This window comes from Rattus norvegicus, chromosome 2 (genome assembly GCF_021556685.1).
Source record: "Rattus norvegicus strain SHRSP/BbbUtx chromosome 2, alternate assembly SHRSP_T2T, whole genome shotgun sequence".
Taxonomy (NCBI): domain Eukaryota; kingdom Metazoa; phylum Chordata; class Mammalia; order Rodentia; family Muridae; genus Rattus; species Rattus norvegicus.
Genome location: NC_141535.1, coordinates 32,831,587 through 32,857,502, shown reverse-complemented (window position 1 = coordinate 32,857,502; position 25,916 = coordinate 32,831,587). Strand labels below are relative to the sequence as shown.

General features: G+C 43.9%; 2 long non-coding RNA genes across 2 annotated transcripts; one reads left to right on the top strand and one right to left on the bottom strand.

The window, feature by feature from the left end:
* Nucleotides 1–12,391: 12,391 nt before the first annotated feature.
* LOC120100686 (uncharacterized) lies at nt 12,392–19,742 on the bottom strand. Its single transcript, XR_015670578.1, has 2 exons — nt 19,499–19,742; nt 12,392–14,754 (listed from the first exon to the last, which is right to left on the bottom strand). It is a non-coding gene; the product is annotated as an uncharacterized LOC120100686 (long non-coding RNA).
* On the top strand, nt 15,474–19,192 carry LOC147996023 (uncharacterized). The gene is made up of 2 exons (XR_015670581.1): nt 15,474–15,681; nt 16,926–19,192. It is a non-coding gene; the product is annotated as an uncharacterized LOC147996023 (long non-coding RNA).
* Nucleotides 19,743–25,916: the final 6,174 nt, after the last annotated feature.

Sequence of the window (25,916 nt, the reverse complement as noted above, 5' to 3'; positions counted from 1 at the left end):
GGAAGCTAGAGCTGAGCCTGTCTGAGTTTTGGGTGTGTATATTTGAGGGTCTACACAAAGCACTGTGTCTCAGTCTTCCAATTGACCTGTACCTACAGTTCTGTGCCTTTTATTTAAAATGCAGAAGGGGCTTACTCCTGGGGAGGGCAGGAATTTACATAAATTCCTACGAATTTGTGAGAATAGATCATTTAAGGCCAGCATGGGTATTGGTAAACAAAGGGGACTCACCTACCTTTTACAACATCCCTTGTCTTTTTGAAACATTCATGTTACAGTGTTGCAAGGGTTTATCTGTGTCTTTGTGTTTTTTTTTCTCATGCCTTCTTCCCACTTCTCCAACATCTTCTTCTGCCTTCCTCAGTGGTACTGATCCAGCATTTGCAGCTGGGAAGGTCCCAGGGTATGAAGGGTAGGCTCCAAATTAGGTAGTCTCTTAGCTTTATTTAAACACGTTAGTCCTCTCTCTGAACTACATCATGGCAAAAATGTACATTTTATGATATTTTGTGTGTGGTTTTGAGGGTTCAAGAATTTCACACGGTTAGGGTGGTTTTTGAGGGTTCAGTTAGGGACTCCCAGTTCACAGCAGCTCTGGAAATCAGAGTGGAGAATAGATGTGTATGGGGGGTTCTGGAGAAGCGAAGCAACTAGCTTATAGGAATCACATGCTATTCATATCTGGTCTGAGTACATCTATAACACTGTCAAAATTAGTTTTTAAATGTCATACTTCCTAGCGAGTAACAACAGACTTATACCAGCCACTCACTACTTTAAAATAATGCTTGAATTTCTAATTGTGACAAGCTGCGTGTAACACAAAGTTTACCACTGTGGACATTTCTAAGTGCAGCTAGCTAGTGTTTCGTATGACCGGAACAGGAGTGGAGTAAGTAACAGAGGCTCTGCCTTGCAGCCACACCCGTGGGGACCTGCGTACTCCTTGACTGCAGGGAGAGAGGAGTGAGAGTAGAGCACCTGTCTTCATTTCTTTCAGTCAGACTGAGCACTGCTTTCTTCAGTTCCCCTTTCATTGAGCAGACTCAATCTTAGCACCCATGAGTTCAAGGAGATCAAACAATGCCTTTCCCTGTTTCTAGGACCAAGAGAGGGGAAGCAGCTATTGGAAATCTGTTGGGTTTATTCCCAGCGAGTGTGTTATCTCTTCCTATTTGGGACTTACTCTCTATTGGTACCCAAATCGCCACCCTCCCGTGTCTAAACTTGGACACTATTTATACATAGCCTACGTGAATCTTCCTGGATCTTTAAAACCATTGCTGGATGACTTCTCATAGTCATTCCAGTGTAAATACTCTGTAACTAGTTACAGACCCATGTTGTTTAGTGAACAGTGCAAGGAAAACCCTGTGTGTTCAGCACCGATACACTTTTTCAAAGGGTTTTTTCCCTCCAACACTTGGACACAGAATCCGTGAGCACTGAGGTCAGGTCTACGGGTTTCTTTGTCCACATGTTGTTCAAGAAAGCATGCCAAATCATGATGAGATGGAAAGGATAATTTTGAGTCCATCCCACTTCAGCCTTTAAGGCGAACCATCCACAAAGTACAAAACTTTAAGAATTAGTTGCTTGAAATTATTTGCACAATTGATCAAGACAATGTATTACTTTCATAGTTTTTTTTTTTTAAGTGCCACTCTAAATCTTGGTTAAGAGGAAAAGGAATTCCCTGGAGTTGATGATTTTGAAAATAATGCTTAAAAAAAAAGAAGAAGAATTTAGGATGCAGTTGGGAATTGCATTGGTTTTGGAAAGTGGCAATAGTAGATTTCCCTTCTGAGTTCATGATCTCACCATTTACTGCACGACCCCAAACCCGAGGCCCAGGGAACACAGTTGGAGATGGGGTGGGTAGATAAGAGCTAGAGAACCAGGAGGTCTGCTGGGAGTTGCACTGTGAAATTTCAACAATATGGCTGCCTGAACAATACCTGCACAATGGCAACACCAACTGACAGGCCAGTGTGGTTTGGACAGTTTCACAAGGCCCCACACCTAGATGAAGAGCCATAGGTAATTAGTGGCTACTAAGAGAAGGAGAATCAGTCTTTCCCAGAGAGGAGCCCTGGGTAGGATATGTAATCCCCAAACACACACATGTGAGCAACACTAAATAGACATAGCAAGTTTACATGTAATATGTATTGACATGGAATTTATATACAGGTCGTATTTATATACATATCACACACACATTCACACAGACACAGACATACTCACACACACAGAAACACACACTCATACACATACAGACACACACACAGAGACACACACTCATACACATACAGACACACACACACACACACACACACACACACACACATTGTGAAAGAAGAGGTCATATTAACCTTAGAAGGGCTAGTGGAGGCAGGAGAAGAGCTGGACATTGGAGAGGGTAGGGTGGGTAGGGTGGGTAGAGGTAGGTAGTGGTGTGACATAAATATAGTATATATACTACAGAACAAGATTTTTAAAAGTTAAAAAAAATACCAATTAATTGTTTTGAAAAAGAGAAAAGAATTTCTGACACCCATTAGAATAATAAAGAAGACTGTATTCGGGATCCTTGTAAAGTTTCCCTGACTGTGGAAAAGGGGGTGAGAGACGGCTAATCGAATCCTAGACAGCTGGGATTTTATATCCAGTGGGCAGGGTGAGGCTATCGACAGTTGCGAACTATGTAAGCAGAAGCATCATACAGAGGGGAAGTGTTCCTATACTGATTTCATGGTCGATGAGGCCAGATTTAGCATCACCTAGGAGATCGTGAGGGATACCTTTGGGAGTGTCTGTGAGGGTGTTTGCAGAGAGGAGTAACTGAGTAGGCAGCACCATTCCATGGACTGTGAGGTCCAGATGCAGTGACAGGATACCAGGAAATGGGCTACCGTTGTGTGGACTGCTCTGCCTCACCACATCCTACCTGGCACAGTGGACCGACCCCTCGAAAGCTATGATACAAAATAACCCCCACAGCAATCAGTCTCTGCCAGGTGTATGGACACAGAGGTGAGAAGCTAGTTCTTGGCAGCCCTACTGCGTATCTTCCTTGCTTTGCTGCAGACCCCAGGCAGGGACTTAGCTCTTAGCTCAGGGGCTGGATGGCGTTTAGTACATGACTAGCCATATTTCAGAGTCATTGTTGAACAGCAAAGGACTCCCATCCAGAAGATTAAACCCTGTGCCTGTGGTAGGGTCTGTTTCTTACTAGTTAACTGAATTTAAGATGCCAGGAGTACAACAGAGAAAGGAGCTTGTTTGTTTGGGTATAACTTGTCAATTTTAGAAAGCTCAAACTAAAGGCTATCCTGTATTGTCACGGTGCTAACATGTTACTTTCCTGGGTGGTGCCCAGAAATGACTATTCCCCTTCCCCCAGATAAGGCAGCAACACAGCAAAGAATGGATTCTGTTCAAGGCCCAAAGGAGTTTGTTGGGGTTACTTACAAGAGCATGGATGAGTCTCTGGCAGCTGAATCACACCAAAAATGCTTCACCTCAGCATGGTAACAACTCACAAGAGCCAAATCACTGTAGTCCCCTACCTATGGACTCCAGCATCCACAGGAGCTGTGACAGGAGCAAGATTGTACACAACTTGAGGAGCAGTGTTAGGAGTGAGTGAGTGGTTAGAACCCTAGAGGGGGGCATGGTGGTCCTCTTCCACATCTGGGAGAGAGTGGCTAAAGGCCTGATCTCATTAGGGTGGTAGGTGGGTGGTCATAGGTGCTCTGAGGGCGATGAGATGTCATACCTGTAGGAAGATAGCCAAGAGGTGTGTTTAGGGGTCAGAACATGAACAAAGACGCAAAGCAGAGTTTTATTTATTGTTATTCTATGGGTTTGGGTGTTTAGCCTATGTGTATGTATGTGCACCATGTGTGTACATGATACCTACAAAGGTCAGAAGAGGCCATTAGATCCCCTAGGACTGGAGTTACAGATGTTTGTGAGCTGTTTGTGTGGATGGGTTGATGCTTGGAGCATCCATCCATCCATCCATCCATCCATCCATCCATCCATCCATCCATCCATCCATCCATAGTCTAGAACTTGCTATGTAGCCAAGGGTGACTTGAAGGTTTGGTCTTCATTCCCCAGTGCTGGAATTACAGGAGTATGCACCCATGCCCTGTTCTTCTAAGGGATGCTTTCTGTGCATAGCCATACTAGTTTGGACTTCTTTTGATGCAATTATCTGCTTCATTTTTAAATTCAGTTAATTAAAGGAAGACTCCAGAACTTCCCTTTCAGTGATCTAGATCCTGCTTTAGGAATGTTAACCTGAGGAGATGTTTCTCAAAGAGTGTTTTGTTGGGGTGTGGAAGAAGGGCTCCCAATCAGAAACCGAGACATATTTGTTGTGTTTTTTTTTTTAACTTTTATTTTTGTTGACATTTTCCTTTTATTGGATTTTTTTTTAAATTTCAAATGTTATCCCCTTTCTAAGTTTCCCCTCCAGAAACATGCTATCTCCCCCTACTTCTATGAGGGTACTCCCCCACTCACCCACCCACTCCTTCCTACCTCCTGCCCTGACATTCCCCTGCATTGGGGCATCGAGTCTTATAGGAGTCTTAGGCTCCCAGATCTACAGCTAAACTACTAGGTGCACTTACTTGATGAAGCACCTTCTGATTTTAAACTTGAGAGAAGCAGATATTAGCTCCTTTGAGTTTGGAGTTTGCTGTTCTCCGTGTAGCACCCCGATTTCTAGGTTCTTAAGTCTTGATAATTTCAATTTGTCAAAATTTTGAAGCCTGGCATCATAATTATAGACATTTCCTCCAGTGTTTTAGGGTAAGAGCTGGATGGAAGTGGTATATTATTTTGGGAACATGGATAGCATTACACAGAGAGGCAGATGACAAAGCTGTCAAGAGAGGGAATACATAGCAAAGAGGAAGTGCCCCCACAGAGCGAGGAAGCAAGGCACAGAGGAGATGGTTGCCGTGTTGGAAGGGTTTCCTGCTTTGCTTCATCTGACAACAGATGAAATGCTAGTAAGTTTGATCTTACCACAGATGGTGCCAATGGTAATAGAAAGATTGCTACTATAGAGCAAAGGTCAGGGGCATTTAGACACTGGATTTGCTACATGGTGGGGTGTGTGAGTTTGTGTGTGTATGTGCGTGCACACGATGCATGTATGTTGTACACCCATGTGGTCAACCTTGCATGCCATTCCTTGATAGTTGTCCAAGTTGGTGTTGTTCATATTTTTTATTAACTGGGACCTGGAGCTCACTGATTAGGGGAGGCTGACTGATCAGCAAGTCCAAGGATCTGCCTGTCTTTGTCTTCAAAGCACTGGGCTAACTTGTGTGGGCCATCGTTAATGGCTCACTAGATGACACCCAGGTGCTTTAGTCATATACGTGTAGCTTTATATTTTAATTAATTGACTGATTGATTTTCTGAGACCGGTCTCATCACATAACTCTGGCTGGCCTGGAACTTGCTGTGGGGGCCTCCAATTAATGGAGACTTGCCTGCCTCTGCCTCCCGATGCTGGGATTAAAAGTGTGTAGCACCACGCCCAGCTCACTTACCTCTTAAAATTCCCTCTATATTAGAGGAAATCTCACACGAGACTGTCTTCAAGCGGAGTCTGAAGTTCTTCAGTCTGTAACTTTTCATTTCTGTAGCAGCAACTTTTTCTATAATGCGTTCTTAGAATGTGTGGTTACCCAAGAATTATAGTCCTAGCAATCATTTTATCACTACAATTTCTCAGGGCCAGCTACATAATGTGTGGGACCCAGAGCGAAATAAAACATGAGACTCCTTGTTCAAAGAGCAGAGGAATCATATCCTCAAGGGTAGACACTAAAAGATCAAGTTTTCTCCTTTGTTCAGCAGCCTGTCCCTTGACTTGTCACGGGGCTTTGAGAAAACAGTTTAATGTCATTCTAAGTAAAGATTTAAGGCTTTCAGTTGTCGGCATGAGTTGTACAGCTCATCTTTATGTAGCACGGTGCTAGTTACAAATGCAAATACAAGAGCACTTGTTTCACATGCAGAGGCAGCAAAATCACACATATTCTGTTTCATACTTCATCTAAATTTATGAGTATTTTGTTCGCTCTGGAACAATGGAGCTACACCACAAAATAAAACCCGCCATGTTCTTTTCTTGGCATGTGCACATCCTGCCTCCACACTCCTCAGACTGACCAGTGAGCAAGGAAAGTTTGGAAGGAATATAACATGTTTATCATCTTTGGTTTCTTTTCTCTCTTTCTTTCTTGCTTGCTTGCTTCCTTCCTTCCTTCCCTCTCTCTCTCCTTCCCTCTCTCCCTCCACAGGATCTGTGGCCTTGGTTTGCCTGGAACTTTCAACATAGAAAAAGTCAACATCACTCTCACAGAGATCCACCTGCCTCTGCCTCTCAGTGCTGGTTTGAATGATGTATGGATCAGATCACCGGAAAATTTATCTTTGAAATGTTCCCATATGTACTCACAACATAACAAATTGACTAATACAAGGAAGTAACCCTAGGTAAGTGTGGTGGTTTGAATATACCTATTGAATATACCGATTATGGTCACCGTAAACTCATGTGTTTGAATGCTTGGCGCTTAGAGCGTGGGAATGGTGCTGTTAATAGGTGTAGCCTTATTGGAGTAGGTGTGGCCTTGTTGGAGGAAGTGTGTCACGGTGGGGGTGGACTTTGGGGACTCCCATATACCTGTGTGACACATGGTCTCCTTCTGCTGCTTTCAAATTAAGCTCCTTCTCCAGCACACGGCTACCTACACTCTGTCATGCTTTCCACCATCATGATAATGGACTAAACCTCTGAGACTGTAAGCTAAACCCAGAGTTTTTCTTTGTAAGAGTTGCCATGGTCATGGTGTCTTGTCACAACAATAACTAATAACTAATAACAATAACAATAACTAATAACCTAACTAAGATAGTAAGGACAGGAGTGAGAGAGGGTTGTCCGGAAATGTGCGTTCTTCAGAACGCCAGCCAGCACTGGCTTTCTACATTTACAGATTGTGAAAGAAAGGATGACCCCTGGGGCCATCAGTGCCCTCCTGCATTGTGTGGTACAGATAACACACTCATGGAGAACTCACCTTAAGGCTTGCTGAATGTACCTGTCTTGGACTCCACTAAGGTTTCCTCATTAAAAGGGTGTCAACCATGACGTCTGTGAATGGGGCGACAAGGAGTGGTGGCAGAGGTGCATGACAGAATCATTAGAGTAAATTAATGTACAGGACAGCAGCCCAGGACACTGGCTCTGGTGTCTGAAGTACAGTGATAATTGTGTTAGGATCACACATAGCATTTATTTGCTAGAAATCAGGAACGGCAACATTGACTCCTGCATTTGTTTCTCTTTAATGTACCCACTGTTTGGTATCAGGAGGAAGCGACTTGTCCCCAGAGTGAGAAGCTACCCTCTGGATTTACACCCAGGCAGTCTTATCACACAATGGTCTGGTAGAAAGGAGTTAGTGAACATTACCTCCCACCTCCAAAAAAAAAAGAATCCAATTTTAATTATATGAGGGAATCAGTCAGGAAACACTGAGGGACAATTACTTCAGAGTTTTTCTCCTTCTATTTCCCCACTTATTCATTTGTTTCTTTAGCATGTTTTAGTCTATGTGCTAGAAATTTATGCAGTGTAAATTATTAGAGTAGTTAGAGTAGTAGTGATTTTTGCTGGAGTTATCTATTATAATATCACAAACCGTCACCCCAGATCTCAATGGTTTAAAACAGTAACATTGTTGGGTTGGGGATTTAGCTCAGTGGTAGAGCGCTTGCCTAGCAAGCGCAAGGCCCTGGGTTCGGTCCCCAGCTCTGAAAAAAAAAAAACAAACCAGTAACATTGTGACTCTGCACTGAGGGGGGGAGCATAGTAGGTGTCTTAGGGTGTCTATTGCCATGATAAAACATCATGACCAAAGTCGGCGAAAGGGTTTATTTTGTTTACATTTCTGCGTCACGGTTCATCATCAAAGGAAGTCAATCAAGGCAGGAACTCAACTGGCAGGAATGAGGAGCTGATGCGGAGGCCACAAAGAGTGCTGCTCACTGGTTCATTCCTCCTCACTATCTCAGTTTGCTTTCTTATAGCACGTAGGACCAGCAGCCCAGGGGTGGCACCGCCCACAGTGAAGTGGGCCACATCAATCCCTAGTCAAGAAAATGCAGCACAGGTCAATCTAGCAGGGGCATTCTCTCCACTGAGACTCCCTCTTCCCAAATGACTACCCGGGGACATAACGCAGTTGTTTGATAGAGATGGTATATTTATGCCACACTCAGTGTCAGGTGCTCCACTGGCCAAGGACTGGTCTTGTTCATTTTTGTGTGCCACAGAGGACAATGGCTGCAGGCTGGAACCTCAGTGGAACGGGCCACACCACCTCCATTTGGTCTTCAAGAGTCACCTTTCCTTTCCTTTCTAACTAGACTCATTGCAAACAGTCCAGTCCCTCCTTTTTTGGCCTCTAAGTGATCCCCAAATATAGTGATCTTTATTTTGAAAAAAAATCTCCCCAAACAAAAACCAAAACTACTCTTTCTGTCTGAGCCTTATCCTCTCCGAAAGGCTGCTCACCCCAAATTACTTTGATGATAAAATAGTGTAAAGGTCCGTGTTTTGCCAAAGAATGATACCCCAGACTCAAATAGTGTGCAAAAGCAAAGAGGGTTTTATTTTGCAGAAGTTCCAGCACGCTGGGGTCTCCCATCTTCCAAGATGGAGGTGCCTCAGTGAGCTCACGGGCCCGATTTAAAGCACATTTCCAGGGAGGGTAGGTGACCTCTATCTTAATCTGTTGGCTTTATCTCCAGGGACATTCCAGAACCATTGCCCGTGTGTAGGGAGCTGGAAACTGCTGCTGCTGGGGAAGTCTGGAAACTGCTGGTGACCCATTGTCCTTGCCTCAGGCTAGGTGGCTGGACCTGCCCAGCTCTTAGAAACAGATTTTTGACTAGTCTCCTGAACTGCCAGTTTGAAGACCGTCGTGGAGTCAGCCTAGCCTTCTCACTAGCAGCTCTGGTTTTCCTGTTCTTCTTGAGCATAGATGCATTAACAGCATTTATAGCTTACTTTTTATTTACAGTGGATTTCTGTGTCTCTTTCCCCATTTCCTTCTTTCCTTCCTTTTGTCCCCTTCCTGCTTTCTTCCTTCTTTCCTTCTCCAACCAGCAAACCCTGACCTTTTTAATTAGTGTATTTGCATCGTTTATATGTAATGGAGTTATTTATATAGTTGGCTTTAAATCTTTCATTTGTTTGTTGATTTCTTGCTTATTTGAAATTAAAATTTTTTTCTTCTCCTTTACCTCCCCCCTTTGCCTTCCCTTTTCTACTCTACCTTCTTTTTCTCTCCCTCCCTCCCCTCTTTCTGTCCCTCCATCCCTCCCTCCCCCTCCCATGTTTTTGATACAGGGTCTCACTATGTAGCCCAGGTTACCCTTACACCTGCGATGCTCCTGCCTCTGCCTCAGGATGATACTAAGTGTGCACCACCACTCAGATCTTACTTTTATTTACTTTACCTTTTATAGGTCTCTTCTTTTTCCTGCCTCATTTTGATGCAGTTTTAAAAATTCCCTTCTACTTGCTTTGTTGACTTATTTTAAAATAAAATCTGCCCACCCTGTGTGTGTACATGTGAATGTGTATATGCAATTATTTTAGTTTTTAGAGTACTCGTGGTCCCTCAGCTGAGCACTGCCTTCCAGAGGCAGTGTAACACTTCACCACACCTGTAGACCTTACCGCAGCATACTTCAGCTTCTCTCCCTCCGGACTCCGTGGTGTTATGGGAATATTTTTGTAAACCCCACAAATTTGCCTTTTGCTCTGTTGTTAAGTAGTAGACTGGTGGGATGGCTCAGTGGGTAAAAGCACTTGTCACCAAATTCATCAACTTTGATCTGTGGGACCCACATACTGGAAGGCAAGAACCAGCTCCTGCTGTCCTCTAATCCTTATGCCCGTGCTGTGTGGCTCCTTTACCTCCTCCTTTTTGCCCTCCCTTTTCTACTCCACCTTCTTTTTCTCTTCCTCCCTCCTCCCCTTTTTGCCTCCCTCCTTCCCTCCCCTCTTTCTGTCCCTTCCTCCCTCCTCCTCCCCCTCCCATGTTTTTGATACAGGGTCTCACTATGTAAGAGTATTGAGGCCACAGTATAACATGAATCTCAGAAGCAGATAAGCTAGAGAAGCCATTTATAAAAGATCACATTGGAAAAAAAAACATTGTCTTCTGCAATTCTATTTATAGAAAACTCCCAGAACCAGAAAAACCCCTTCCAACTGTCCTCACCTTTCTCTCTCTCTCTCTCTCTCTCTCTCTCTCTCTCTCTCTCTCTCTCACTCTTTCAATAAGTAAGTATAAGAAATACACTGAATCGTCCTTTGAAATGGCCAAGGTAATAAGTAAAAAAACCTGACCGTTACCCATTGTTACATTTCCGGGGATGTCCATTCCATTCCATAGATGGAGATTTACACTTTTTTTCCTCAAGAACGCCCTTTGGCAGTTACCATGCTGATCTACTGCTGACCCTCTGCACAGCTCTGTTAGACCTGAAGCATTGTGGGTTTTCCTGCTTCACAACTTCGGTGAAGTACATTTCATCTGCTCTGTAACTCACTTGCGTTCTCTCTTCCTTTTGCTCCTCCTCGCCTTTTAAAAACATACAGTTCTGTGGGTTTCAGATATTCACCGTGGTTTATGACCCCTGCAATTGCATCTAAAGCATTTTCACCATCTCCAAAGAAACTCTTTACCCGTTAGCACCCCATCTCTTATTCGCTGAAAGCTTTCCAAGACTCACCACATTGTCATGTACATTAGCACTTCGTCTCTCTCTCTGGGACTGGACAGTGTTTCATGGTAGAAATATATTGGGTTTTGTTTGTTACTCAGTGTGGAAATCTTGGGTGTGCTCCTATTTTGTCAGCAGTGGTGATGCTGCTAAGAACATCTATGTCCAAAATTAGGGTTAAGTGTGTGGTTTTTGTTCTTTTTGATATGGTTCTAAGAAGAATCCAAGAAATCTAAGAAATTCCTGAGTTGCATTATAACTAGCCTCATTCACCATCATTGGAAGAGTGTTTTGCTGGGTATAAAATAGTAAGTTGAGTTTTTCTTTCTTTCAGTATTCTGTTTCTTGCTCGGGTTCTCCTCTTGACTAGAATATGGCTGTCCTTGCCTCCTTTCTGCCTTTTTTCCCTCTAGACCTTCTTAGGACTTTTATCCTTTTCGCTGGTTTGATTTAATTGCATGTGTCTTTTGTGAAGTTTCTTGTGCTTGGAATTCATTGAACTCCTTGAGTGGATCTTTAATTTTCATCCATTTTGAAAAACTTTTGTTAATTTTTTTCTTGTTTTATCTTCTGTTTATTTCTCCCTCTCTTCAGCTTTATAGCAAGTTGCTTAAAGGAGTTTCATTGATTGTTTAAAAACTGCCTCTGGATATTTTTAGCCCTTTTCTGGACACTGTCCACTAACCTTTTATTCTGTATACATTCTGTGCCATCTAAAGTTCTATGACCTCCTTTGAGGGCATTGTTTTTCACTTTGTTCCGAGCTATGCACATTTGGAAACACCTTGGTTCCTCAGGTTTTATGACTAAGAGTATTTTTTTAAATGGGCCTTGGACAATGTTTAGTGAGAGCTAATTTTGCTCTACAGTGGAAACAAATCCATTTCAAGCATTCTATAGTGTGTGAACTACGACATTATACCACGTCTGATTGTTGGAAACAGGAACTATTCCTAGTCTTGTGTGGATTCTCCCTCTGGAAACGCTCTCCTGTTTCTGTTGCACGCAGGCCCCATCAAAATGCAGTTCGAAACTCCAGAGAGACTGGGTCCATCCCCCCTCTCTTTAAACCTGTCGTGTATGGAAGTGTCTGACTTGGTAACTCTGGGCACATTGGACTGATTGGACTCACGGCTTCAGCTCTTCATTGCAGATGATTCCTGGTCTCTGGATGCCCCTCCCTCCACTTTATTTCTCAGGTGCCAGGGATCAGTTTGCTCCATTATCTGATAACCAGGATCTTGTTTTGTACACTATTGTTGTTGTAAAATTATATAAAAAATGTTGTGTTTGTCCTCCACTAGACCCGGCACCACAGTGCTCCAAGATATCTGGTAGGTTTCTTCATCTCAGTCAGCAAAGCCTCTCATCCTCTTTGCTCCATCCCATAACACACTGCTGATGGCCTCTCTCTGAGCCTGGCAACAATCTCTCTACCCATCCAGTTCCCAGAAATACCCATCTCAATTCCGTGGCGGCTTAGTGTCCCAGCTGCCACACACTCTCTTAAACTTAATTCGCCACAAGAAAGAACACACAACACAATAACCTCTTATCCAGTTGATGATATAATTGCCCACCTAGACACACAAAGCCCTATACGCATCCATCCCTTAAGAACATTCATAACAACCTGTAAATACGCAGAGTGTAATCTTAACATCAGCCTCTATGTTCTCTTGGCGGCTTCCTCTCTCCTTCCAGTCTCCTCCTCTTCCCTCAAACTTTTCTCCCACTCATCCTTCCTTCTTATCCAATGACAGGCCTCGTTCTATCTTGTGCCTGACTCACTTGCGTAATGACATCATCCCACATACCATGTCTGTTGTTTGGGTCATTCCAAGAGGTATAGTAGAAGCAGAATCCCCTTCCTCCATCTCCTCAGATGTAAACGTAGTATTCACTTAAGAAGGTAAACTTTTCTATATGTCCAATGCACAGGTAACTTACAGATATCTACATCATACAAAAGTAGTGAGTGATTCTGGGACGAAGGGGTGGTGATCTGGGAGAATAGTTTACACTCTGTAGAGCATATTTCTGTTTTGCCTTTTGTGACATTTCCCCTATAACCTATGACATATGGTGTTAATGTGTAATACACTCTCTTATGAATGAATTTAGCTTTAAAGGACCTACTGAACACTGGGTGATAGGGATTGTATTGGTACATTTTCTTCTCAGCGACTGGGCTGACAGATAACCTAGTTTCAATCGTCTTTCATCCTTTTTTTTAAGTCTAAGGCAGTGCAGAGAGGCAGCTTTCCCTGTTGACTCCATCTTCTGGGAAGTATGGTGCTAGATGCTTGCTTAGAGCCAGAGTGTGACACTGGTCTTCACAAGTCTTTTAGGACAACATATAAAACATGTGCCAGGGTGCCAAACCCTTCAGCTTTTCTGGAGTCTTTTTAGCAATTAACTCCCAGATTCTACTTCTGTGTAATGATCCTAAAGAATGACAAGAGAAAGTGGGCAAAGATTTACAATTTAGGATGTGTATGGCAACTTTCTGTATGACAGTGGGATGTTGAAAAGCCACAAATGTCTAATACTAAACTGCCAAACTGAATTTGGACCATAATGAAATGGAAGGTCTGAATATTGAAATAGTAAGCACTAATAAACATTCAAGTGTTATTTCTGTTAAGTGAAAAACCAGCTGTTTGCTTAAGGTATATACAGGAAGATTTTAAATTAAGAAATACATATAGAAAGGATATATATTAACTGGTTATATTATCAATTTTATTATTATCATACATAAATGGATAATATATGCATGGTCTAAAGGCTATATATTAAAATGATAATCATGTTTACTCCTCAGTGGCAGGGTAATGAAGTCATGGTTCCAGCTCATATGTGTAAAATATTTATAGGAATCTTATTATTTGCATAATAAAAATTTTGGCTGACTTCACAGAATATATTATCTCGACTGGAGAGCCACCTCTTGGATCATGTGCCTCCTTTTATTCCACTTCCCTTGGTTACTTGTAGACAAAGAATAGAGGACTCCCCAGATCTGTTTGGTTTTCCTCGTAATTGGTGTTGGGCTGATCTGGGGTTACTACACTGCATTGTAAACCTTTCTCTTTCATGCGATATTTTTGGCTATTTCTTTTCATGTCTAGCCCTTACCCTCCATTTTTAATTGCAGTCTAATGTATCAGCTCCCACTTTCTTCACTCCACCCCTCTTTCTTCTCTTTCTGAGCCCATGACTCTATTGTCACTTTGCCAAAAGCCCAGCAGCTCTGCTTTTGCTAAGCCACAGTCAAGACTTTGTGCCTTTGAGATGTGTCCAAACTCCTGCTCTACCCCATGCTCTGTTTGTTGCCGACTTCCAAGTCTCTGCTACTTCAGTGTGTAGACTTGCACATCCACACTTCATGTGTGTAACCCTGTGTCCCCCACTCCCACTCCCCGCCGATTGGGCAGCGTCAGTGTATTCTCTGTCATACTGAAGCTGGAATTCCGATAACTTTGGTCAAAGGAGGGTTAGGAGACATGACAAGAGGATCTGTGCATGTGGTTCATTGTTGGACTTGTCTCCTTGGGCTTCTGCGATCATCCATGTAAGGAACGTTGTAGAAACTCTTCAGAGCTGTGGAGAGGTTGAGACCCAGAGAGTAGACCTGAAATCAGCCTATGGCTTAAGGCTCAGGCAGCTGGCCCACACCCGTGGGGTGGGGGACCAAGGCACCTATGGTGCACTATGGAGATCTTGAAGTTACCAGCTACACTCCTGAATTTGCAGCTGTCGGTTGAGGAATAAATGCTGATACAGGTATAACAATATCACTGTCCCTGAATCATGGTCACAGCATTGTGGGCACCAGTGATTAGAAGCTTCTCCATTAGATATAAAATATTTCACAGCACCCTCATCTTTCTTCGATCTTCTAAAAGGATTCTGAAAGACAAATTATATATATATATATATATATATATGTAACAAAATGATTAAAAATACTTTAAAAACACGAACAGAACATGCAGCCTTTGTCACCATGTCACAAATCTTAAAGGTCAAGTTTTCCCTTGTCAACATTTAATGTGACAAGGGAATGTTTTGGGACCAGGTTGCCTCTCCTCTCCCTATCCTGTTCTGCTGACCTCTGTGCTAGTAAACACCCAAGAGCCCAGGGCCAGGGTAAGGAGTGGAGGCCTGTTGCTCGAACTGGCCCAGCCTAGGGAACACTAATGTCAGTGTTAAAGTCCCCTGTGTGGTGGGACTGATCCGGCACGTGTTACAGGGAGTTTTGAGAGCATTCAGCAAGCCCGTGTCCTCAGGGTTTAAGATGAGATGTGTTACTAAGGTCCTGGGTAAGCCCTTGCCTCCGTGTCCTTGTGTGTAAGAGAATGACGATAAGAGACTCTTTCTCAAAGGCTTGATATGAGGGTCGGATGAACTCCTCGTGTTTAGTGCTCATAGCTCGGGGCAGGATGGGGGGCAAATAGTCACTTCAAGTATACTGTTGTTTTTGGTGAGGCAGGGACTCAATTGCTAAATTTTCTTCTTGAAGAATTTTACACATGCATATAATGAGGTTTGGAAGAAAGGGAGGAAACAGAATTAACAGCATCACAGACTGTGTTCTGCAAAACAGTAATTCTCGGCAGATGGCATCGGAGATGAAAAGGAATGGGGGCTTTCCCTGTGCTAGGTAAGGCTCCTTCCAGCTTCGAGAGCAAAATTTTACCGGAAGGCCGAGCCTGGCGATCAGCGCGGCTGGGTGGCGGTATCTCTGTGGGGCAGAAATGGGACTCGTGGATCTGAAGGACACATTGAAGCTAAGGGGTGTGGTTTTTGCAGACGGGACTGGTCGGCAGAGCCCAGGTTAGTTTCCCGATTCCTTCTCTTGCTCAGATGTCTTCTTCTAGCCTACTGCTGAAGACCTGGTGGTGGGTGACTTTCTCCTCCCCTCGCTGATCTGAGGAGCCTTTAAACAGGGCTTGACTTTACACAGCACTCTCCAGAGGATAGGTAGGCTGAGATGGAGTTTAGGGAGTAAAGCGGGGTGTACGTCCCATGGACACTGTGCTAGTTACAAAGTGGATGGATGAAACGGACAGGGGGACCACTAGGAAAACAAACTTCCTTTAGCTCTCAAATCCCTACTGCATTAGTGTTTCCTCTGTGAGGTCCCGTGAACAAGACATCCGGCCGAACCCAGACAGGGTCTGCCTTTCCCAAGCTTTGCACTTTTGAAGTGGAGTGCAGGTCCCTGCTGGGTACTCAAGTCATCTGGAGGATAAGTTCATTCATCATCATGATTTTACAAGATGGAAGGATCGTGGGCCCTTGCCGGGGTGGGGTTGGTGGTTGCTCAAAGCTCTGTTGACTACAAAATGTGTTTCCTCGTGGATGGTGGATCATCTGTGGTCACCTCTGCTCTCCCAGCTGTCTATTTATTCCCTTGCAACCTGGGCTGGAACCAGAGCTTGCTAGAAGGTGTTGGAGGCTGGGTGGGAGGGTGAGGCCAGTGGCTCTGTGTGGTACACATGAGAGGACTTCAGAACTGGAGGACGATGACATTTGGGTGAACCCTTAAGTACTGGCTTCACTCTTTTTCCTGTTTATGAGGAATAAAAATGAATGGTGTAATCTTACTCCACAGTGGAGAGTGAGGGGTTTGCTTTTGGGATGCTCTCTGGAATGAAGGAGAAGTGACTCAAAAGGGGAAGGAAAAGAGGAGAGAGGAGGCATCCAAAGCCCAGGGCTCCTCTCCTATGTAGAAGTGAGAGCAACATTAGAGCCTGGCCCTCTCCTGCACCACCTGGGCCTCCCAAGTGGCACTTGGCAACCAGCTTGACTCATTAGCATTTTCACAGCCAAGGGGCAGTGCACAGGATGTTCTCTACAGATATTTAAATTGCTGGACTAAAAATGGTCCCAGGGCATTCCCAGTCCCTATTCGTCCATATGGCCAGACAGAAGCCTCACACTTCTTCATTCTGAAGAGAATTTTGTCGGGGTCAGTGCCTATGGGATCAGGGGCAACAACACCGGAAACATTTTCTTCATACCTCTCCCTCCCCGCCTTTTCTGCCTCTTTTCCCTTTCTTCCTCTTTCCCTACAGGCTTTGCTTCTGTTGTACTTTTCAAATATACTGATTGCTAGCAGAGAGACAGAGCCCGGTGACCAGAAACCGTGCACATCCGCAGGCCAGATTGCCATTCTGAGGCCAGATGCAAGAAATGTCCCCAAACGATGAGCTTCTCGTGCTGATGGAATGTGGTTGTCAGGGACATCTGTGCATCTCTTGCTGCTCTAGCAAATTAATCACCACAAATTTAGTGATTTAAACCAGCTCCAAGTAATTTCCTCCCTGTTCTGTAAGTCAGAAGTCTGGCCACAGCACCATAGCCGGATCTTCTGAGGCATCTCTCTGATGTGGGCAAGCAATGTTTTCTTTCAGGGAGCTCTGGAACGGCTCTGTTTCTCAGAGAATCCAGGCTCTTGGCTGAGTTTATTTTTTTGTGATTCTAAGAGTCCCTAGTTCTTTGGTGGCTGCAGACTCCCGGTTGCTGCTTGGTTGTCAAGTCTGCCCCTTTCCAGCTCACACTTTCTGTGTAGCCTCTGCAGCGAAAACAATGCCCTCTCTTGGCATATTCACAGTTCTGTGGATTCAGGTGTGGAAAGCCCAGAGGTGACACATTGCTGCAGCCTCTGTTGGGGGAACCTTCTATTTCCACTCATGGATGGGCAAGGCCAGTTAGAGAACGAAGGATTCTGAAGTCATAGGCAAGGGGGAGCCAGAGAGAATTTTGACCCTCAGAGAATCAATGTCTTCTTCTGAAACCCAGGACTTCTGGATCGTCCTCTCACTCAAGATGGCCACAGGGACCTGGAGAGGTGACCTGAGTTGGCCAGTGTTGGTAAGCACCAGAGATAGATGTGAAATCTGAAGGGGGCTTTTCAGAATGTGAAAACGCTTGTCCTTGTTTGCACTGAAGAAATAAATAACTGTGGTTTACTTGGTTCCGGAAACGCCAGCCAGTGGCATTGCGTGTTGACAATGACAATGGCCTTTCTATAGAAATTTACAAGTGATGGCCAGCAAGAAACACTCCACCTAATTCTTACAGTGTCTGGCTGTCATCATAATCAGAATTCATTGTCTTTCCCTTGGCATGACCACATTTCCTGCCTCGGGGTCATAAGAAAATGTGGAGCTCATGAACCAACCGTTTTGGAGCTCCAAGGGAAGAAACCTGGCAAAGAATTCCACAGCCCTGTGCCTCCTCCGCTCCGAGCTCTAAGGCAGGCATTCTCTGTGGTTCTATTCGGATGTGCAAGCAGTGAGCCTAGTCTACTGGGAGACTGGCTCACTATTCAGGGGGCCTCCTTCTCCTGCCAACTCTTCTCACCCTGGTCTCCTCTTTGTCACAGTCTGGAGACACCTACCTCCCTGGGATTTACAGAAGCCTTAGCAAGTGCTCCAGCTAAGACTATATCCACCCCCATCCCTGGGCTATGTGCCTGGGAGATGAGAAAACTGACTCACTGCCTCTGACTCAATGAAAAGACAAATGGATGGAGAAACCACTGGATTGATGTTGTGGGGAGAACCCAGTATTTTTGCCCATGAAGAAAGACGAGATGGCTGTTAGGAAGTCAGTCCTAGAGGGGAGAAGCTTTTATTTAAGCTCTTTCTTTTTTTTTCCTCTGGAATGCTTCACAGTTTTAACAGTGGAGGTTTTCAAGTCGCAAGGGAGGCACAGAGAGGATGGGAGGCTGAAATAGGAAATGGCCAACATAATCTCAGCAGCAGCAGTGCACACTAACCGTGGTGTTTGTCTGTGCAACTGGTTTTCTCACACACCAGAAACTCCCTCTAATTGCCAGAGCGTGAAATGCTAAGACCTGTACTCTAGGACCTTTCCTTCCTGGGCAGGAAGCCATCGCTTACAGTAGAACCGTGGTATGTGCAGCCCCTGTGAGCAGCGTGGGCTCTTCCAGACCTCTAGCTTCCTGTTGTAGTGTTGCTCCTGGAAGGAAGCATGTCCATTTCTTGGCCCTCATGGCAATGTCCCCTGATAAGTATGGTCAGTACCGTTGGTACTGTCTAAGCTCCACCCCCACAGGTATGGTCAGTACCGTTGGTATTCTGTCTAAGCTCCACCCCCCAGCTCCGCCCCACAGTTGCCTGGCAACAGCCAGCTGTTCCTGACACTATATAAGGGGCTACTTGCCCCTCTCCTCATTCTCTTTGCTCTTCTCTTCCCTGCTCTCTTGCCCTTTTCCCTATCCCCCCCCCACCCCTTCCCTCCACGTACCCATGGCCGGCCTCCTTTGTTCCTCCCCTCTTTTACTCTTCTGTCATTAAAACCTTTCCATGTGGAACCCTGTTGGCTTGGTGTGCTTTGTCCGGACGCGGGCCAAGATTTAAACCCCCAACAAGCACCAGTTTAGCTCTCTCTAGGTGGAGCTTCTCCTTCCCTTGCTTGCAGAAAGGTCTCAGACATTGGTCAGGTTTTCTCACATCCAACAACGGAGGCACAGGTCTACCGAGGTCATGGAGAAGTGTGTACACATGGCCAGTGCCCATCAGCGACGGTTTGCTCTGTGTTAGTGGATAGCTGCAGCTTGGACCATTGACTCCTAAGTGAGACACTTCCGGGTACACACCCAACAGCCAATTTTACTGACCTTAGCTTTCTGGTTGCCGTGATGAACACCATCATCAAAAACAACTGGGGAGGGGGCAGGGGGTTATTTGGTTTACATCCAGGTCGTAGTCCATCCCCGAGGGAAAAAGTCAGGACTCGAACTCCAGCAAGAAGTGAAAAAAACGTTGCTTACTGGCCCTCTCCCTCTGACTCTTGTCAGTCATTTTTATTATACAACCCAAGGCCGCCTGGGACTCTGGCACTGCTCAGAGTATGGGTAGTATACCGTTTCTATAACAACCAACTGTTATGACAGTTCCCCACAGATGTGGTCACAGGCCATTCTGATCCGGGCAATCTTACAACTGATACTATCCAGGTGGTTTTCGCTTATGACAGAGAATAAAAATAGCCAGCATATTTCCTTCTTCCTTGCCGAAGGACCCAACCTCCTGCCAGCATTAAAGTGGGGTTGTAAAAGCCATACATGCTTTGGGACCACTGACTTTGTGAATCTCAGCTCCAGGTCTTACCATCTGTGACCTCTGGCAAAGTCATTCTCTGGATCTCACTTCCTCACCTCTGATTGGATTTAACACTTCCTTATGACTGCGCTCTGCTCCAGATTACTCAGCAGGCGGAGTTTCTGTTCTACGGCAATCACGTGCCAGTTCCTACTCCATCAGCTCAGGTACTGACATGACATGCATTACTATCCTTTGGATTGGGGAGAATATCTGTTGGGGAGCTTCTGTCCATCTCCAGCACCCACAGTCTGTCTCTTTGTGAGATAAGAAATGGCAGAGGCCATTCCAGTCCAGAACCATTTGATTTGGGGAGGCTGTGTTTATGGGATAATAAGCTGTAAGTCTTTGAGCAGTCCTGGTAAAAACCGTTCTATGTGGTGTACCTAATAATGACATAGAAAAACAGTGCATTTAAGCCACACATGGCTTCACATGTATTTAATAATCGTATTTTTGCATGATATTTTGCTTTAAAATTTCATAAAACTCAAATGGTGTTAAATTTGCAAATATATATTATATATATACACATGCACATACACATATACACATACACATACACATACACATACACATACACATACACATATACATATACATATACATATACATATACATATACATATACATATACATATACATATACATATACATATATTACAGAAAAACTTACAGTGAAAACAGGGTATATTCATGTCCCTAGTTCTCAGGCCCCCAACAGCTAGCTAACCACTACTTTTGGTCTTTTCTTTGCCTTCCCAGAGATTTCTGAAAATAAACACAAAACAAATGTAAGCGAGATACAAAATATATTGCTTTCCCTCATGGTAATATAAATATTACAAAGCTATACATCATCCTAGCCCTCGCTTTATTCTCTTAAGATATTTTGGTAATAATCAGATATTCCTGATTAACACAGAAAGAATCACTGTCTTCTGTGGATGGGGAAATGGCTCTGCAGTTAAGAGCGTTGGTGGCCCTTGCAGGGGAAAGAGGTTTGTTGCCAGATCCCGTACATAGCAGCTCACAACTGGCTGTAAATCCAGCTCCAGGATCCAATTGGACTTCTTGGGTATCAGCACACACACACACACACACACACACACACACACACACACACGCACGCACGCACGCACGCACACGCACAAAATAATAAAATAAATCTTTAATAACTTTAAAAGGGTATTATTACAAAATGCTGCACCGAATTAAACCAGTTCCTCCTGATGAGTATCCAGGCTCCTTCCCACCTCGATTGCACTGTTGCAATTAATAGACGGTATACTTACTGTTTTGTAGATATGCAAATATGCCTGTAGGGAGAATTCCCTGAAGTGGAATTACTGTATCCAAGCGCACACACATCTGCAGCTTTGGTTACTATTGCTAAATTACCATCCATATGGGCCATGCAAATTTCTACTCCCACCAGCAAGGTCCGCGAGTGTCTGGTTCCCACAGCCCTGCAACAGGACATCAAATTTGGGAATGTTGCCAATTTTATGGTGAAAAATGGCTTTTAGAGTAGTTTAATTTGCATGCATCTCATTATGAGTGCAAAAGAGCATTTTAAACATATTAAGAACGATTTATTTGTTCTCTGCATTGTCTTTATAACATTTGTCTGCTTTGCTAGTGAGTTACTGGTCTTTCTCTTACCTACTTTGGGGCTTTTTACATACTAATAAGGTTATTATTACTGTCTATGATGAGTTATATTTTCCAGTTTATCATTTGTGGTTTATTTTAATTATATGAGGACTTAGGTTTTAAAATTTCCTTTTATATAGAGTTGGATTTATTAGCTTTATCTTTCGAACTTCATGTTCTGTGAAACTATGAAATATTTCCAGCCTCTTCACCTATTATCTTTGATTGACTGGTTGACTTTTATTAAAGATTTCATCTATTTGGAAATTACAGAGAGGTATGGGGTGATATTAGAGTTTATAATTAATATTTCTGAGATAGCTACCAGTTGGCCACCATTACTCAGGCTTGTCATCCTCACTAGGGCACTTCTGTCCTCTTTCTCTCTCCTTCTCTCCATGTTATTGCTGCACTACTACTAAACCAGTGTTGTGTGCCTTGATTTACCTTTGAAGACTTGTTTGTTTTGTAATCAGTGTGAACTTTGAAATTCCTTTAACCTAAAAAAACAAACAAACAAAAAAATACAAACAGGTTTGTTGGCATTATGCTAAATTTAAAAGTTGAAAGGTGAGCATCTCTCTCTCTTTCTCTCTCTCTCTGTCTCTGTGTGTGTGCATGTGTGTATGTGTGTGCATGCGTGTATGTGTGTGTATATATGTGTGTGTTTGTGTGTGTATATGTGTGTATGTGCGTGTGGGTGTGCATGTATGTGTTTGTGTGTTTTGTGTGTGTGTATGTGTGTGTGTATGTGTTTGTGTGTGTATGTGTGTGTTTTTTGTGTGTGTGTGTGTGTGTGTGTGTGTGTGTGTGTGTGCACATGTGTGTGGAGGCCAGAGGCCAGCTTCATGTGCCTTCTTTGGTTGCTTCCCGCTTTATTTTTGAGACAAGGTCTCTCAGTAAACCTGGAGCTTGCTGACTAGCTACACTTGTTGGCCAGTGAGCTCCAGAAATAATCTGGTCTGGCCCTGCAGTACATCCTGATTGTAAGCACAGAATACCATGCTATGCTTTTTCATGAGTCTGGGGAACCCTGGCTCATGTCTTCACGCTTGCGGGGCACTTTACCCACCAAGCTCCAAGATGAGCACACTTTGATACAAGAGAGGAAAATGACACTGTGGAGTCTTGTCAAAAAGTCTGGCATTCTTTCCCGTGTTTGTTTGTTTGTTTATTTTAACACTTTTATGCTACTATTTATTTAATGTGTGAATTTTTCATAACATATTTATTTATTCACTTTAGATTTCAGTCACAGTCCCTCCCCACTCATTACTCCCTCCTATTTTCCTCAGGGAAGAGGAAGCTGAGAATCCCCCATTGGGTACACCTGACCCTGGGACATCAAGTCACAGAAAGACTAAGTGCATCCTCTCCCACTGAGGTCCAACCAGACAGTCGAGTTAGAGGAAGGGGATTCAATGGCAGGCGACCGAGTCAGAGACAGCCCCCTCTCCAATTGTTAGGGGACCCACATGAAGACTAAGCTGTGCATCTGCTACAGATGTGCAGGGCGCTGAGGTCCAGCCCCTGCAAGCTCTTTGGTTGATGGTTCAGTCTCTGTGAGCCCCCGTGGAGCTAGGTTAGTTGACTTGTAAGTCTTTTTGGGGTGTCCTTGACCCCTCTGGTTCACTCAATCATGTCCCTGCTCGTCCACAAGACTCCTCTGAATGATGTTTGGCTGTGGGTTTCTGCGTCTGCTTCCATCCACCGCTGGGTGAAACCTCTCAGGAGACAGCTATGCTAGGCTCCTGGCTGCAATCATAGCAGGGTATCATTTATAATGTCAGGGGTTGGCTCTCTCCCATGGGATTGGTTGGCTATTCCCTTAGTCTCTGCTCCATCTCTATCCCTGTGCATCTTGTAGGCAGGGCAAGGTTTGGGACGAAGGTTTCATGTGGGGGTTGACATCTTCCTCCCTCCACTAGAAGTCCTGACTGCTTGAATCTCACTCAGAACGGGAACTACATAGTCATCGTAGGCGGAGGGAGAGAGGGAACTGGGTAGCAGGGGAGGTGAGGAGGGGAACAGGGATGGGGATCAGGTGTGGGGAGGGGGCAGGTGAGGGCTGGGAGAGAGGACAGAAATCAGTGGGGGCCATTCCTATTTTTTAAGCATGTTCTGTTGCATTCTGGAATATTTTAAAGATTGTTTTCAAGGTATCTTTATTGCTAAATTTATTCCTGAGAAAGTTATCTTTTTAACTTGTTCTTGCTAATGTAAAGGAAATCTCACTACACTCATAGCTTTAACTGTTGACTTCTACCCATTAGTTTTCTAACCTCCAATACTGCTGATAACAAACTTGGCAGCTTGGCTTTTAACTGACGTTAAAAACATTGATTTCCTTGGGGTTTCTAGGTAAATAATATCACCAGCATATAATTAGCAAACGTGTTTGTCTCTCCCTCTGTATTTTTATACCTGCAAACTTTATTGGCTAGATAAAAATTAGCAAAAATAGTGGTAGAGGGGGTGCATATGTTGCTCAGTGGTAAAGGACTTGCCTGGCATGCACAAAACCTTGGATTTGATTCCAGTTCCATAATAAACTAGATGATAGTGGTGTTGGTGATGGTGGTGGTGGTGATGATGGTGATGGTGGTGGTGGTGTTGTTGTTGATGATGATGGTGGTGGTGGTGATGATGATGGTGTTGGTGGTGGTGATGATATATCAGATAAATTCACACTGGGCAATTTTTACTGTCTTTCTCACTGATAAACAGAACAAGCATACAAAAATTAGTGAACCGTGCGAGGTGTGAAATTGAATTCACTGGTGTTCGTAAGAACTGAGGAACCCCAGGATGAAACCACAAAGACATCTGCAGATAAACTAGTGACATTAGTAAGTGAATTTGGTAAGATCACGAGTTATAGGAACAATATGTAAAAACAAATATGGTCACTACTTCAGGACTACAAAATTAAAAAGTTAACTTTAAGAAGTCATTTCATGGAGCTGGAGAGATGGCTCAGAGGTTAAGAGCACTGACTGCTCTTCCAGAGGTCGCGAGTTCAATTCCCAGCAACCACATGGTGGCTCACAACCATCTGTAATGAGATCCGATGCCCTCTTCTGGTGTGTCTGCAGACAGCGACAGTGTATTTATATAAATAATAAATAAATCTAAAAAAAAAAAGTCATTTCACTTACTGTAATGTCAAGGTGCACAAAACAGCCAGCGAAGACTTAATAAAAGATATCTAAGACTTCCACATTGAAAACTATCAATATTGTTGAGAGATTAATTAAAACCTAAGGAAGGATTCTTATGGAGCAAATAACCCAGTTTAGCGAAGATGTCAGTTATCTGTAAACTGATCTGTTCAATATACTCTTGTGCAAAACCCCGGCAGCTGTCTAGCAGAAACGGAGGAGCTGGGCATAAAATTTATATGGAATTATAATTGGTCATGAGTAAATAGCACAATCTTGAACAAAAAAGTCGGAGGACTTATTTTACTGGCTCTCAAGTCCTAGTCTTGGCAGTAAAAAAAAAAGTATGTTTGTGCAAGGATGACATTCTTTTGCTTTAAAAAGTGGAGGTGGTTAGAATAAAGCACAGAAACAGATCTTCATGTCCACAAGCATGCAGATAATTTGCAGCAAAGGTGGCACTCTGGACCAACAGGAATAAAGGCTGTGTCGAATAAATGGTGCTGGGCCAATTACATCGGCATTTAGAAACAAAACAAAATAAAGCAAAAGAAGTCTTATCCTCTACATACCCTAAATGAGTTCCAAGTGCTGGCGGTGGTAGGGTTAGCCTAAATATGGAAAGGAAAAGAATCTTCTAGATGTTCTACAACAACTTTTTGTTTTGTGATGGCTTTGGGTGAGCAAAGATAGGCGGGACACTGAACAGTGCACACGTTAGCAAAGGCTGGGAAGTTGCACTGTGTGGACATGAGCATGTTATGTTCATCTGAAGGACGCATTAAGGATCGGGAAGGCGCAGCACAGAGCGAGAGGGTTCTCTCAGCACACACGGCAAAGGGCTCGTTCCAGAAACTAAGAAGAAAAGGAATTTTTGTTGTTGTTGGTTTTTTGCTGTTGTCTGTTTGTTTTGTTTTTTTGAGACAGGGTTTCTCTGTGCAGACCTGGGTGCCCCAGAGCTTGCCATGTAGAGCAGGTCGCCATGGAGTTCACATTGATCCACTGTGTCTGCCTCCCAGATGCTGAGTTAAAGATGTGTGCTACCACACCCAGCCCCCACCCCCCCAAAAAGGCTTGTACAAAATGAATAAGAGGGACCTAGAAAGATAGTTCCATA